This window comes from Rattus norvegicus, chromosome 3, assembly GCF_036323735.1.
Source record: "Rattus norvegicus strain BN/NHsdMcwi chromosome 3, GRCr8, whole genome shotgun sequence".
NCBI lineage: Eukaryota > Metazoa > Chordata > Mammalia > Rodentia > Muridae > Rattus > Rattus norvegicus.
The window spans coordinates 136,844,041-136,856,525 of NC_086021.1; the positions used below are offsets into that span (position 1 = coordinate 136,844,041).

The 12,485-nt window shown below is 45.2% G+C and overlaps 1 long non-coding RNA gene across 1 annotated transcript; it reads left to right on the top strand.

Annotated features, from left to right (window-relative positions):
• The first annotated feature begins 244 nt into the window (after window positions 1-244).
• Window positions 245-2,552, top strand: LOC120101659 (uncharacterized). The gene is made up of 2 exons (XR_005502442.2): window positions 245-811; window positions 2,170-2,552. It is a non-coding gene; the product is annotated as an uncharacterized LOC120101659 (long non-coding RNA).
• The last annotated feature ends 9,933 nt before the right edge of the window (window positions 2,553-12,485 follow it).

Here is a 12,485-nt window from a genome sequence, read left to right on the forward strand (position 1 = left end):
TCTATTTTATATATTTTCACGCTTATCATTAAATCATTAATGCCTAAACTTTAATTTGCCCTTTGTCAATGATTTGACCTTGTTGAGCTGTTGTATGTGTGTTGGTGGGGAGATAGTGTAGACACACACACACACACAAAAAGCTAATTTCTCACTTTAACAATCAGGTTTCGGGGTTGGGGATTTAGCTCAGTGGTAGAGCGCTTGCCTAGGAAGCTCAAGGCCCTGGGTTCGGTCCCCAGCTCCGGAAAAAAAAAAAAAAATCAGGTTTCAACCCCTTAGCACTTGGCTTCAGTGCCTGTCTATTCACAGATGGAGCCCAGGCCAATGGTCCAGGAGATAATCCCACCCTCCACTGTCATAGAGGAACCCACTCCCCCATCAGCGTGTGGCTCTTCTAGGAACTTGCCCAACACCTCCTTTGCAGTATATTTCAAAAAGTTTTTTTTTTTAAGATTTATTTATTATATATAAGTTCACTGCAGCTGTCTTCAGACACACCAGAAGAGGGCATCATATCCCATTTCAGATGGTTGTGAGCCACCATGTGGTTGCTGGGAATTGAACTCAGGACCTCTGGAAGAGCAGTCTTAACCGTTGCGTCATCTCTCCAGCCCCGTTCTGTTTTTAAATCATTGGTAAATCCTTTTTATTGTTCGTAGAGCTGGGCTTCCAAGTGCTGTTTTGTATGGCACACAAAGAGAAGGCACACCAAGACTCACTCTACCGCATGACTAGGACTGCCTGAAGGCTTTGAAAATGAGCCAAGAAGCGATCTCACAAGAAGATAAAAATTAGCCTAGGAACAAAGGTTAGTATATGCTTCTAAAGGAGGTTGGGCAACCCCGAGGCATCTGAGTGAGTCTGCTGAACTCATGGTAGTGCTTCAGGGGAGGTTAAAGGTAGGAGCCTCACCGACTGAATAAGGGTCAGAGATTCCTGGGATGCTAGTGCAGGGTGGGGGTGGGGTGGGTGGGGTGGGTGGGGTGGGTGGGGTGGTGTAAATCAGCAGGTTTTCCGGGCAGTCAGGTGGGAACACAGGCTTTATAGGTAAGTCAGAGCAGTCTGAGGATGACTTGTAGAGAAGTTCTACACTAAATAAAAATGTGACAATAGCTGACTTTGGCCTCTTAGAGCACACTTGTCCTCCCAAGTCAGTGGTCGTTCTTAAAAGGCCAGAGGCAGTGAGGAGGGTGTGGTGGTCCGCTCCCTTAAGCCCAGCATTTGAGAGTTAGAGACAGGAGAGTCTCTGAGATAGATAGAGGCCAGCCAGGACTACATAGGAAAACCTTCATACACACACACACACACACACACACACACACACACACACACACACACACACACACACACACGGAAAAGGGAGGGGAGGGGAGGGGAGGGGAGGGAAGGGAAGGGGGAGGAGCCAGATTTAGATCTACATCCTTCGGTTCTGTCCCTGGGACAGAGAATTACGAAGCTGCTTTGTACTATTCCTAACCAGTACCCCATTCTTTTTTTTTTTTTTCCCAGAGCTGGGGACCGAACCCAGGGCCTTGCGCTTGCTAGGCAAGAGCTCTACCACTGAGCTAAATCCCCAACCCCCAGTACCCCATTCTTTTGTGCTTCTTGTATGTGCTAAATTGAACTAAATTACGTGATGTTAAACTTCCCACCAACTCCAGAAAAGTTATAAAAATCAAATATTTCCTTCATTCTGAAAATGCCCCCTTACTCTCTCAACTCTCTCTCTCTCTCTCTCTCTCTCTCTCTCTCTCTCTCTCTCTTCCCTCTCCCACTCCCTCCTTCCCTACTTTTCTTATTCCCACACTTGATGAAATTGATGAAATACTTAAGGTTTTACAGGGAAACCTCTCTTTCCCTTTAAGGCCCTGTTAAGATGAATCCAAGACTCCTATTGTTCTCTTTCTAACGCTTTGCTTTCCTTTCTCAACTGGATCAACCCTCAGTCGTCCCCCCCTCCCCCCCCTCAGTTATAATCATGTGTGTGCTTGTGTGGGTTTGACATGTGAGTACAGGGCTCGGGGTGGCCAGGAGATGGTGTCTGATACCCTGGATCTGGAGTGTGGATTCTGGGAACTGAACTTGAATCACTCAAGCCAGAGTGGTACTGCTTTTAACAGAGCCGGCTGCCCACCCCACCCCTCCCTTTTGTCTTATATCTTACAGTCTCATAGCAGAGAGATGGTTGAGTTTTGGAAGAGAAGCTGAAAGGCTTGTAAGAGGAAATCAGGGGCCATAAAGGAATGAACCCTGAGAATTTTGTTTTCCTGGGAGTCTAGTGCTGGAGAAGAGAAAGGCAAAGCCCCAGCTCCAGCCAGAAGAAGACTTTGCCTTGCAAGGAAAGATTTCACTCGGTGCTGACATTTGTCTCACAGTTCAATGGCGCATGCACATTCTGCCTCTCGTGTCATCTTTGCTGTTGCTGTTGTCTCGCTATGCAGCCCAGGCTGTCCTCACACTCACTCTGTAGCCCAGGCTGGCTTTGAACTCACAGAGATCTACCTGTCTCTGCCACCTGAATGCTGAGATTAAAAGTGTGTGCAACCGTGCTTGGCTTGTTTTATCATTAAAGAGAATGTTTAACACTGGTGCAGTGAACGTAGAAACTTGGAGGGTATTTTTTTCTCTGTGTTGGTTAAAGTGACATATAAATCCATTTTTTTCCTTATTAGCTTCTGTCTCCTCATTTCTTCTGATACACGGGCACCTAATGGCAACCAGTGTGTGGACACAATCGACTGAGAGCAAAAGTAGCCAGCCACCTTCCTCTCATTCAGAATGCACTGCCTCAGCTCATCCTGAGTGCCAGCACAAACCCCAGAGCTTACATTCTAGAAAGGGCCCCAGCCACCATGCCCCCTTGAACCCAGTTCCTATGGGGTTGCAGACCCCTTCATGCCACCTATGAACCCAGATCCTCAGAAATGGGCTCCTTAACGGCTCTTCTACTGACACTTGGGACACAAGATTAAAAGGGGCAAAACCAACAAAAACAAAACAAACAACAACACTAGGTCCTTGACATCATCTCCAGGTCCTTGACAGTGTTAATCCCATGCGGCATGATGGTGTTTTAGGCCAGTGAATGCTCCTCTATCCAACTTTACATTTTGCTTACTTGATAGCAGCATGAGAAGGAAGAGTCCCAGAACCCTCGGAGCCCACTGGAAACATTGCCCACGTCCCATGGTTCCTCTTTGTAGAAAATCCAGAATTTGCTAAGTGTCCAGACAGCAATAGGGCAGCTACTGAATGCATGAAGGATGCATTTGGCCAGGGAGGAGATGTGGAACCCTTGTTTTTATATAAGCAGATAAATCTTGGATAATCAGGTATATCCAATCCCTGTGGCCTTTTCACAGGGTAACACCCAAACAAAAAGGACCAGAGGGGAACAATGTGTGGTGCACGGAGCCCCCTGCCTTGCTCACAGTTATGAAGTGAGGGGGACACGATGGGAGGATGGATACCGGAGGTGTTAGGGTCTGCCTCAGTAGTCCTAGAAAGGCAGGTTTGGCAAAGCAAGAAAAGGACAATAAAAAGTAAGAAAGGGGGGTTGTTCGCTGTGTCACATTGGGAATTAGCCTGGAGGAGCGGGCGATGATACAGATGTCCTATCCACAGCTGGGCACTCACAGTTTCTTGTTCTCAGCATTTTGAAGTGTTTAGTCTGTGTGTTGTTCACTACCCTGTTCAATAAGAAGCTTCTCAGCACAAACACATGGCCGTAACATAAATACTCAGAAGACAAGTTTGACATCATGACCACGTAGCAAGCAACATCTATAGGTTCTCCCCAAGAGCCGATGGCTTCTTAAGCCACGGGTTTGGACTATATTTATAATACAGGGCTTGAATGGTGATGGGAATTTGAGGTTTGGTTGCCTGGGAATCTTTAAAAGTTTCTCTTTCAAGCGTTCATTTCCTCTTCCCATGGCATCTCCCGCCTGTGGGTAACAGTGGGCCTGCACCCACACCCCAGAATGTCAGGGTGGGGCTTACTGCTGGGTCCTCGTGCCTACACACGGCACTGCTGTTTGTTTGGCTGTGCGCAGGAAATCTGAATCCATGACAGGTCCTCTGTGAGTCCTACAACATAACGGCAGGACAGATGTGCTCTGTCCTGCACTTGTCAACAGCTCATAAGTGCCCTGAGGATGTAATTGCTCTGTTGAGTCCCGGAACATGGCTGTCATAGGTGATGTCTCAAGATCCAGATACCCAAGAGAAGCATAGGGAAGGAGGGAGTATAACTTGCTTTCCAAAAACTAGACAGAATCTGTTTCAGATATACCCAGACAGAGTTTTCTAGCGTCACTGACAGGCACAGTTGCCAGACATTGAGCTTTGTGGTGGTGGCAGCTATGCCAGTGGCGGCGGCAGCTTCTTCCTCCTCCTCCTCCTCATCATCATCATCATCTTCCTCCTCCTCCTCCTCCTCATCATCATCTTCTTCTTCCTCCTCCTCATCATCATCTTCCTCCTCCTCATCATCATCATCTTCCTTTTTGTCCCTCTCTTCCCATTTCTCTCTCTCTCTCTCTCTCTCTCTCTCTCTCTCCCCCCCCACCCCCCTCTGTATGTGTGTGTCTGTGTTGTGGATTAAGAGTGTGAGCTGCCACATGCTCCTATAGCTTCTTGTGTTAAAATGATCAGGCCTTGCTTTAGACCTCAGTTCTGTGTTGTAGTGAGCCATATTGGATTTGGGCCTGGATAGCTCAAAGTGGCTATGTGACTCTTGGCCACACATACTCCTAAGAGCCTCTCCCACGTATTTACGGCACAAGAAGAAAAGACCAAGTAGTAAACATCCCGTGTCTCCACTGCATGACCTCGGCTGAGCCCGGCTGCGGCAAGTGGAACCCACACACCTGGACCACACCTGGGTGGTGGTCAATTTACTTCTGCCTTTTACTTCCTCAGCCTTTATCCTTGAGATTTAGGCTGGTCTTCTCGGATTTCTCCCTAATTAATTCAGATCTCGAAGTCAGTCTTTTGTTACCGAAGTCACGAGCCAGGTGGTCACGAGCCAGGGTTTCCCACTGTGCTTCCCAGTTATTTTCTACCTGGAGACTTGGGTATATAAGTGGTGAATAAAGCTACAGGAGACTCTCACTTTTCTTCCTCACTCCTACTCTTCCTTCCGCTCTTCCTCTCTCTCTCTCTCTCTCCCCTCCTCTCCTGGCTTGACACGATAACCTGTGTGTGTGTGTGTGTGTGTGTGTGTGTGTGTGTGTGTGTGTGTGCGCGCGCGCGCGCGCGCGCACACGTGTTTCTTTCATCCTGTAGGCTTTCTTGGTACCATGTTGGTGTTGGCGCCGACACTGTGTTGTCACGAGGGTAGGCCAGGTTGCTTTTACCCCAACGGCACATGTCTGATCAGGTGTTTAGTTCCACTCAAGTCTGTGTTTAAGGATGCCCACATTAGTTACAAGCAGAAGGTGTAGGTTCTATGAAAGCTAACGCCACCATGTTCTCCACTTGTCTTGTTGCCAGGCACATGGTCAGTAGGCTGTTGTCTATGGCTCAACAGAAATGTAACTGGTGAATTTTGGAGGGATTTTTCAGCTTTTCAGATAAAGTGGCACAGTTTCCAGCTCTGTCTACCGAGCAGAACTTCTTTCAGGTAGCCACTTGAAGCAGGGGGTGCTGGCACAACTTTTTCCTCTGAGATCTGGAAATGGCCTTTATATACTTCTAGGATACTTGGTGACTTTATTCTGCATGCAGCTAGCCACAAGTACTTGAATCTTAAAAGGCTCATTAGAGTTAACTGGGCTGAGAAGGAAAGCATTTCTTACAGCCTTCTGGACAGTGTTCCTAAGCCTGCCTGTCTCTGCTAGCTCTCTTATTCGTGTGAAATCACACATACACACACACGCACACTAGCCCTTACTGCTCCACTCACACCACACAGCATTGCTGTAAGTGTGGGGCGGATCACTGGATAGGCAGGTATCCCGTTACTAAGAGGAACATTTCTTTTGGTAAAGGGAGGACCTCACTTTCGTAAGGCAGGCTGCGTATTTCCACATGACTTTTGGTAAGACAGCTCCTCTAGGCCACGGTCGTTCTTGGGAAGGGATTCACTGTGAGTCATTAGCAGTCAATGCTCCATCAGCTCATGAAATAACTGTCTTGGTCCTGGTGGAGCATTCTAGGAGGTTGGACAGGTATATTTTGTACCCTAACGTCAGAGATTTCAAGCCCATGCTGTCGCTGTTAAGCTGAAAGTTGGCTCTGGTAGGAACAAATGTGCCTCAGAAAACAAGACAGAAACCACAATAGCTGGCTGGGCTCAACTTCATCTGAGTCATGAAGACAGTGTTGTTAGCCCCTCCAGATGGATGACTAAGGGTCCCCAAACAGGACAACAAGAACAATAGGCAGGAGTAGTCAACTCTGGAGCATGTGCAGTATGCTGTTACCCTTTCCCTACTAAACCTTTCAACTTCAAGGGAACTTAGTTTGACACATCATCCCACATTTGCTGTCTACTTATAAACTGAATTCCAAATACAATGGAATTCTGAGAAGAATGCTCCCCTTTCCTGGGAAGGCTCACCCTGGGGGAAGACACAAGGGTCTGGTTGGGAGAAGAGAAATACAAGCCCCACAGTTGCTGAGACCTGCTTTTTCTAGAGTATAAAGAGAGCCATGTGATTCACAGCAAGGTGGTCTCTGGCCAAGTCTTATCTTGTCCCACACCTCCTTAAGTCTCTCCACTGGATCACAGATACTCCAGGGATTAGCCTCAGAGAAGCCCCATTATCTATGGTTCCCAGTAAAATGGGCCACACACCGGCATTAAAGATCCCCTCCATCGCTAGGCGTGAGTTCATTGCTTATTTGCAAATTAAAACCAAATCTACTGTCCTGACTGTTGTTCATGCTGATGTACTAGAACACACGTATCCAAGGCTGTTCTCACTTATCTGGAATGCTGCTGAAGGGCCATCAGGACCACTTGGTGCAACTTCTGGAAAGTGTAAGGAGGAACAGACACTGTTTTTTGTGGTGGTTTGAACAAGAAATGTTTTCATAGGCTCATGTGTTTGTTCACTTGGTGCCCAGAAGGTGGCGCTGTTCTGAGAGCTGAGGCATCATTAGGGATTCTAGCCAGAGGAATTGGGTTGCTGCTGGGCTGGCACTGAGGCTTGCTTGCTTGCTTGCTTGCTTTTACAATCCAGGGTCTTGAAGATGCCACTCCATCATCAAGCTACTCCTACAGCCCATTGGCATGACCTTTCATTGATTATCTTATAGCATTTCATCAGTTTGGGCTTGTTCTGTTTTCATTTTCATTTTCTTCTTGCTGCTGATGCTGCTACTTCCTCTTCCTTCTCCTCCTTCTCCTCCTCCTCCACCTCTTCGAGAACCCATTCATCCATCCATCATTCAGCAGTATGCTGTCCAGTCTCCATGAGTTTGTGTCTGTCCTAGGATTTCTTTTGTGGTGCATTTGTAGTCTTATCCCAATGTGGTCAAATAGAACACAAGATATAATTTTAATTTTCTTGTATTTGTTGAGACTTTCTGTGTGTGCTAATATACAATGTATTTTGGAGGAAGTTCCATGGGATCTTGAATTGTAAGAAATGAATCTGGGGTCTCAAGAAGGTGATCACACAATCCAAAGCCCTTTTTGCAAGGTAATGAGTTTTATTTCTTTAGAAGGGTGCATAGCCAAATCAAGCAAACGTTCCCTGCCCTTCACGCTGAGTGGTCTGAGCTTAATCCCACATTCCTAAATTTCTCTGCTTTAAAACAACAGCTGACAAGCAGAATGCGATTGTGAGCAGACAGTGCAACCTTGAGCACCTATTTTGGTGCTGTTCCTGAAGGAATTTGTGTTTCTACCAAGCTGTTTCTTTAAAACGCATTTTCATGAACTTGTGTCTTATTTAAACTTTTGATAGAAAAGACAGTGCATTTTGTTTATATTTTCCATGATATCACCCACCACTATCAGTCTGGACTTCTTTTTTTTTTTTTAAGATTTATTTATTATGTATTCTGCCTGCATGTATGCCTGAACACCAGAAGGGGACACCAGACCTCATTACAGATGGTTGTGAGCCACCATGTGGTTGCTGGGAATTGAACTCAGGACTTCTGGAAGAGCAGTCAGTGGGCTTTAATCTCTGGGCCATCTCCCCAGCCCCTGACTTTATTGCTTTATGATATTGGAAGGATCTGTGTTCTGGTCACAGATGCTCAGTGCTGTAATATCCTCTTGATAGGCCATTCCTCTTACTCAATTATGAAGCAATATGGATGCTTTCTGTGTTCGATCCACTCTACTGGTCTGCATTTGACTAAGAAGTTGAGATCGTTAATAGTCTTATTAGTGAAAGGTGGGTATGGATTCCACTCATTTTGTTTATTTTGTGGTGTTCCTCCTTCCCTGACTCTTCTCTCTTAAACATTATTCTGGAGTGGTTTATTCTTTGTGGTCTCATGGATGGATATTTCTCTTCAGATCAAAGGGATCATTCAAGTGTTTCAACAGTGCTGTCTGAGCAAATTCCTTGCCCTACTTTTTTTTTTTTTTTTTTTTTTTAATTCTTTTTTTCGGAGCTGGGGACCGAACCCAGGGCCTTGCGCTTGCTAGGCAAGCACTCTACCACTGAGCTAAATCCCCAACCCGCCTTGCCCTACTTTTATCATGGAAAGTTTTCATTTCTCCTTCGACTCTATGATAGCTTTGCTGGGTATAATAGTCTATGCTGGCAGTTTTGTTTCTTAGGAATATATCTTAAAATATGTCTGTCCAGGTCATCCTAGACTTTAAAGTTTTGAGTTAACAAATCTGCTACTATTTTGATGGGCCTGCTTTTATATGTGACTTGGTGTTTTTCTCTTGCTACTCTCTTTCTTTCTTTTTTTTTTAAAGATTTATTTGTTTATTATATATGAGTACACTGTAACTGTCGTCAGACACACCAGGAGAGGGAATCAGGTCTTATTACAGATGGTTGTGAGCCACCATGTGGTCGCTGGGATTTGAACTCAGGACCTCTGGAAGAGCAGTCAGTGCTCTTAACCGCTGAGCCATCTCTCCAGCCCCCTCTTGCTACTTTCAATGTGGCTTCTTTGCTGTGTATATTTAGTGTTTCAATTATAATTATGAGATGGGACATGATCTTATATCTGGATTAGCATCTCCTTTTCCAATTCTGGGATATTTTCTGTTATGATTTTTAAATTTTATACATTTATTTAACATGTATATTAAATATTGTGTGCATCATATTTGTGAGGGAGCCCACAGAAATCAAAATAGGTCATTGAATTCCCTGGCACCAGAGTTATAGATGGTTGTGAGTTGCCTATGGTTGCTAGGAATTGAACCCCGGCATTTTGCAAGAGTAATAAGTACTCTAAGCTAGCCCTCCAATGTCTGTACTGAATCTCTCTTTTTAAAAATCTTTCCTATGTCTTTGGAAATACACTGTTTTCCTTCCTCTACCCCTGCTGTTATCAGTAGGCTTGGTCTTTTCATGGTACTGCATGTAACTTGGAATGCTCACTGGTCCCTGATTGATTGTACCAGTTCCGTCACCACACTTAAAGGCTCCAGGGTCCTATTGATGAGACTTCTGTAGGGATTTTTCTTCAACTTACTGTGTTCTCTATGTCTAGTCTTTCAGATTGGCTTTTCCTCAGTATTTCCATCTCTTTGTTGAATTTCTCTCCTGTCTCACAGCTCTTTTTTTAAAATCTCATTCAGCCGTTTGTGTTCTCAGTCAGGAGCTTATGCTTTTTGATTTCCCCGAACACACTTCTAATCTTAAGTTCATGGTCTGAGATTTCATCTAACTCACCATTACTATAATCTTAATCTTCTAATCTTAAGTCCATGGTCTGAGATTTCATCTAACTCACCATTACTATAGCAGTGATTTTGGTTTTTTTGTAAGAGTTTTGTTGTCTTGTTTTTTGGTGTGTGTATGTGTGTGTGTTTCTTATGTTACTGGGTTGGGATTCGTACATGTGGTGTTATTTCTTTGCTTGGCTTGGTTTGATTTTTTTTTTTTTTTCTTTTCTTTTTTTTCGGAGCTGGGGACCGAACCCAGGGCCTTGCGCTTGCTAGGCAAGCACTCTACCACTGAGATAAATCCCCAGCCCCTTGGTTTGATTTTTAATCACTTCTATTTTCTCAGTTGAAGTATTCACAATGCTCCTGTGGCGTCTGGGTGTGGTGAAGTTGAGTATACAGTTCAGAAAACAGTTCCTCAGTCCTGCAGCTCAGGGGTCCCAGTGGAAGCTTTAGATTATCCCTTGAGTAGGACCATACTGAGAGAGCCATCAAGCTGCTTGGTATTATTACTACCATGCAAATGTCACACCAGTCAATTAACAGCAGTGGTCCTTTAATAACTGCTGGAGGCTAAACAAGCAAGGATAGTGTGATACATATCCCGACTTTAGTTAATAAGATTAGGAAGGGGAAGGAAATGAAGTGGGCGAGGGGAGACGGACGTAAAAATACCAAGGTTGGTAAAGCACCTGGGAAGGGGAAGTTGTTTGGGATTCTGTTAGAGTCCACAGATTTTAGTAATTGTTAAAGCTATGGAAGATTATAATTCAGAACTAAAACAGGGGAACCTGAGAGATGGCTCATAGGTGAAGAGCACTGGCTACTCTTCCAGTTCCACAGGACCCTCACACAGATACACAAACAGGCAAAACACTAATGCATATGAAATAAAAATAAATAAATCAATAAAACAAATTAAAAAGAACAGAAAAGAAGCTTTAATACCTTTAATCCCAGCATTCAGGAGGCAGAGGCAGAGGCAGATGGATGTCTGCGAGTTTCAGGCCAGCCTACCCTACATATAGAGTTCCAGGTCAACCAAGGCTACAAAGTGAGACCCTGTCTAGGAAAAATAAAAACAAAAAGAGGAGTGGGACGGGTGAGAGCAAGAAGACAAGACCTTGGAATAAAATGAGATGTGGTTGAAGGGTATACTAAAGAATGCCCTAAAATAAACTGGGTGGAGAAGTAAAGACCAGTTCTGCTTTGGCTTCCTCTTCTAGCGCAACAGCAAGTGATGTTGGAAGCCGGAAGTGACCCGAAAGTACTAGTTCCTACTGAGCATCTCCACAGTGCTTCCGTGGTGTGCCTTCCTGTTACCGACTCTTCTTGAATTACAGCCCTAACCAAGCAGCCTGATATATGTATCTTAAACTGAGCACGCGCGGAAATGGACCCTTCTGAAAGTGCCGCCCCTCATATGAATATGTATGAGCCTCCTTACCAATTCCTTACCCTTTCATTGTGCCTGCGGGTGATGAGAATCCTTCACAGTTCTGTGACCTAGCTGGGATTTTTCAGCCTTGAAGTTACTTACACAGCTGCGGCTGGAATGCTGGCCCCAAGCTCACTTTCTTCATTTTCTCCGTTGTATTCAGTGCAGGACCCCACTCCATAGGACGGTGCAGCTCACTTTCAGTGAGTCTTCCGCACTCAGTTAAACTTCTCTGGAAAGAACCTTATAGACACACCCAGAGGTGTGAGTCCATGCTGAGTGTAAACCTTATTTGACAGAGAAGATTAACCGTCACACTTAATACCGAATAGGAAAACACATGTGTTAGGATTTCTATTGCTGCAATGACCACCGTGACCAAAACTAACTTAGGGGTAAAGAGTTGAGTTTATCTTACAACTGTCAGGTCACACTGCATTACTAAGAGAAGTCAGGGCAGGAGCCAGGAGCCAGGAACTGAAGCAGAAGCCACGGAGGAACGCTGCTTCCTGGCTTGCTTCTCAGGCCTTGTTCTGCCTGCTTTCTCTCTTTCTTTCTTTCTTTCTTTCTTTCTTTCTTTCTTTCTTTCTTTCTTTCTTTCTTTCTTTCAAAGATTTATTTATTATTATATGAGTACACTGTAGCTGTCTTCAGACACACCAGAAGAGACCATCAGATCTCATTACAGATGGTTGTGAGCCACCATGTGGTTGCTGGGATTTGAACTCAGGACCTCTGGAAGAGCAGTCAGTGCTCTTAACCACTGAGCCACCTCTCCAGCCCCCTCTGCCTACTTTCTGATACACCTCAAGACCATCTGCCCAGGGTAGCACTGTCTCCCATGGGCTGGGCCCATTCACATCAACCTGGATGGAGGCATTTTTCTTAACTGGGTTTCCCTTTTGCTAAATGACTAAAGTTTTGGTCAAAGTTGGCGAAAACTAACCAACACATCAAGTAAGAGAAACAGGCCCAAAAAAATATGAACCCCCCCCCCCAAAACAACAACAACAACAAAACAAACAAAAACCCCAGCAGTTGTATGATTCTGTGTGACACCTGAGCTGGGCGGGCTTCCTGAGGGTTCTCCATTGACTAGACATCCTGCCACACATCCTGCAGGCCTGGATCTGAGGCCTGACCCTAGAATAGATACTAACACCACAAGGAGAAGTCCAGGTACTGCTTGGGAGATGACAGGAGAGCCATGTCAGTGCTCCATCG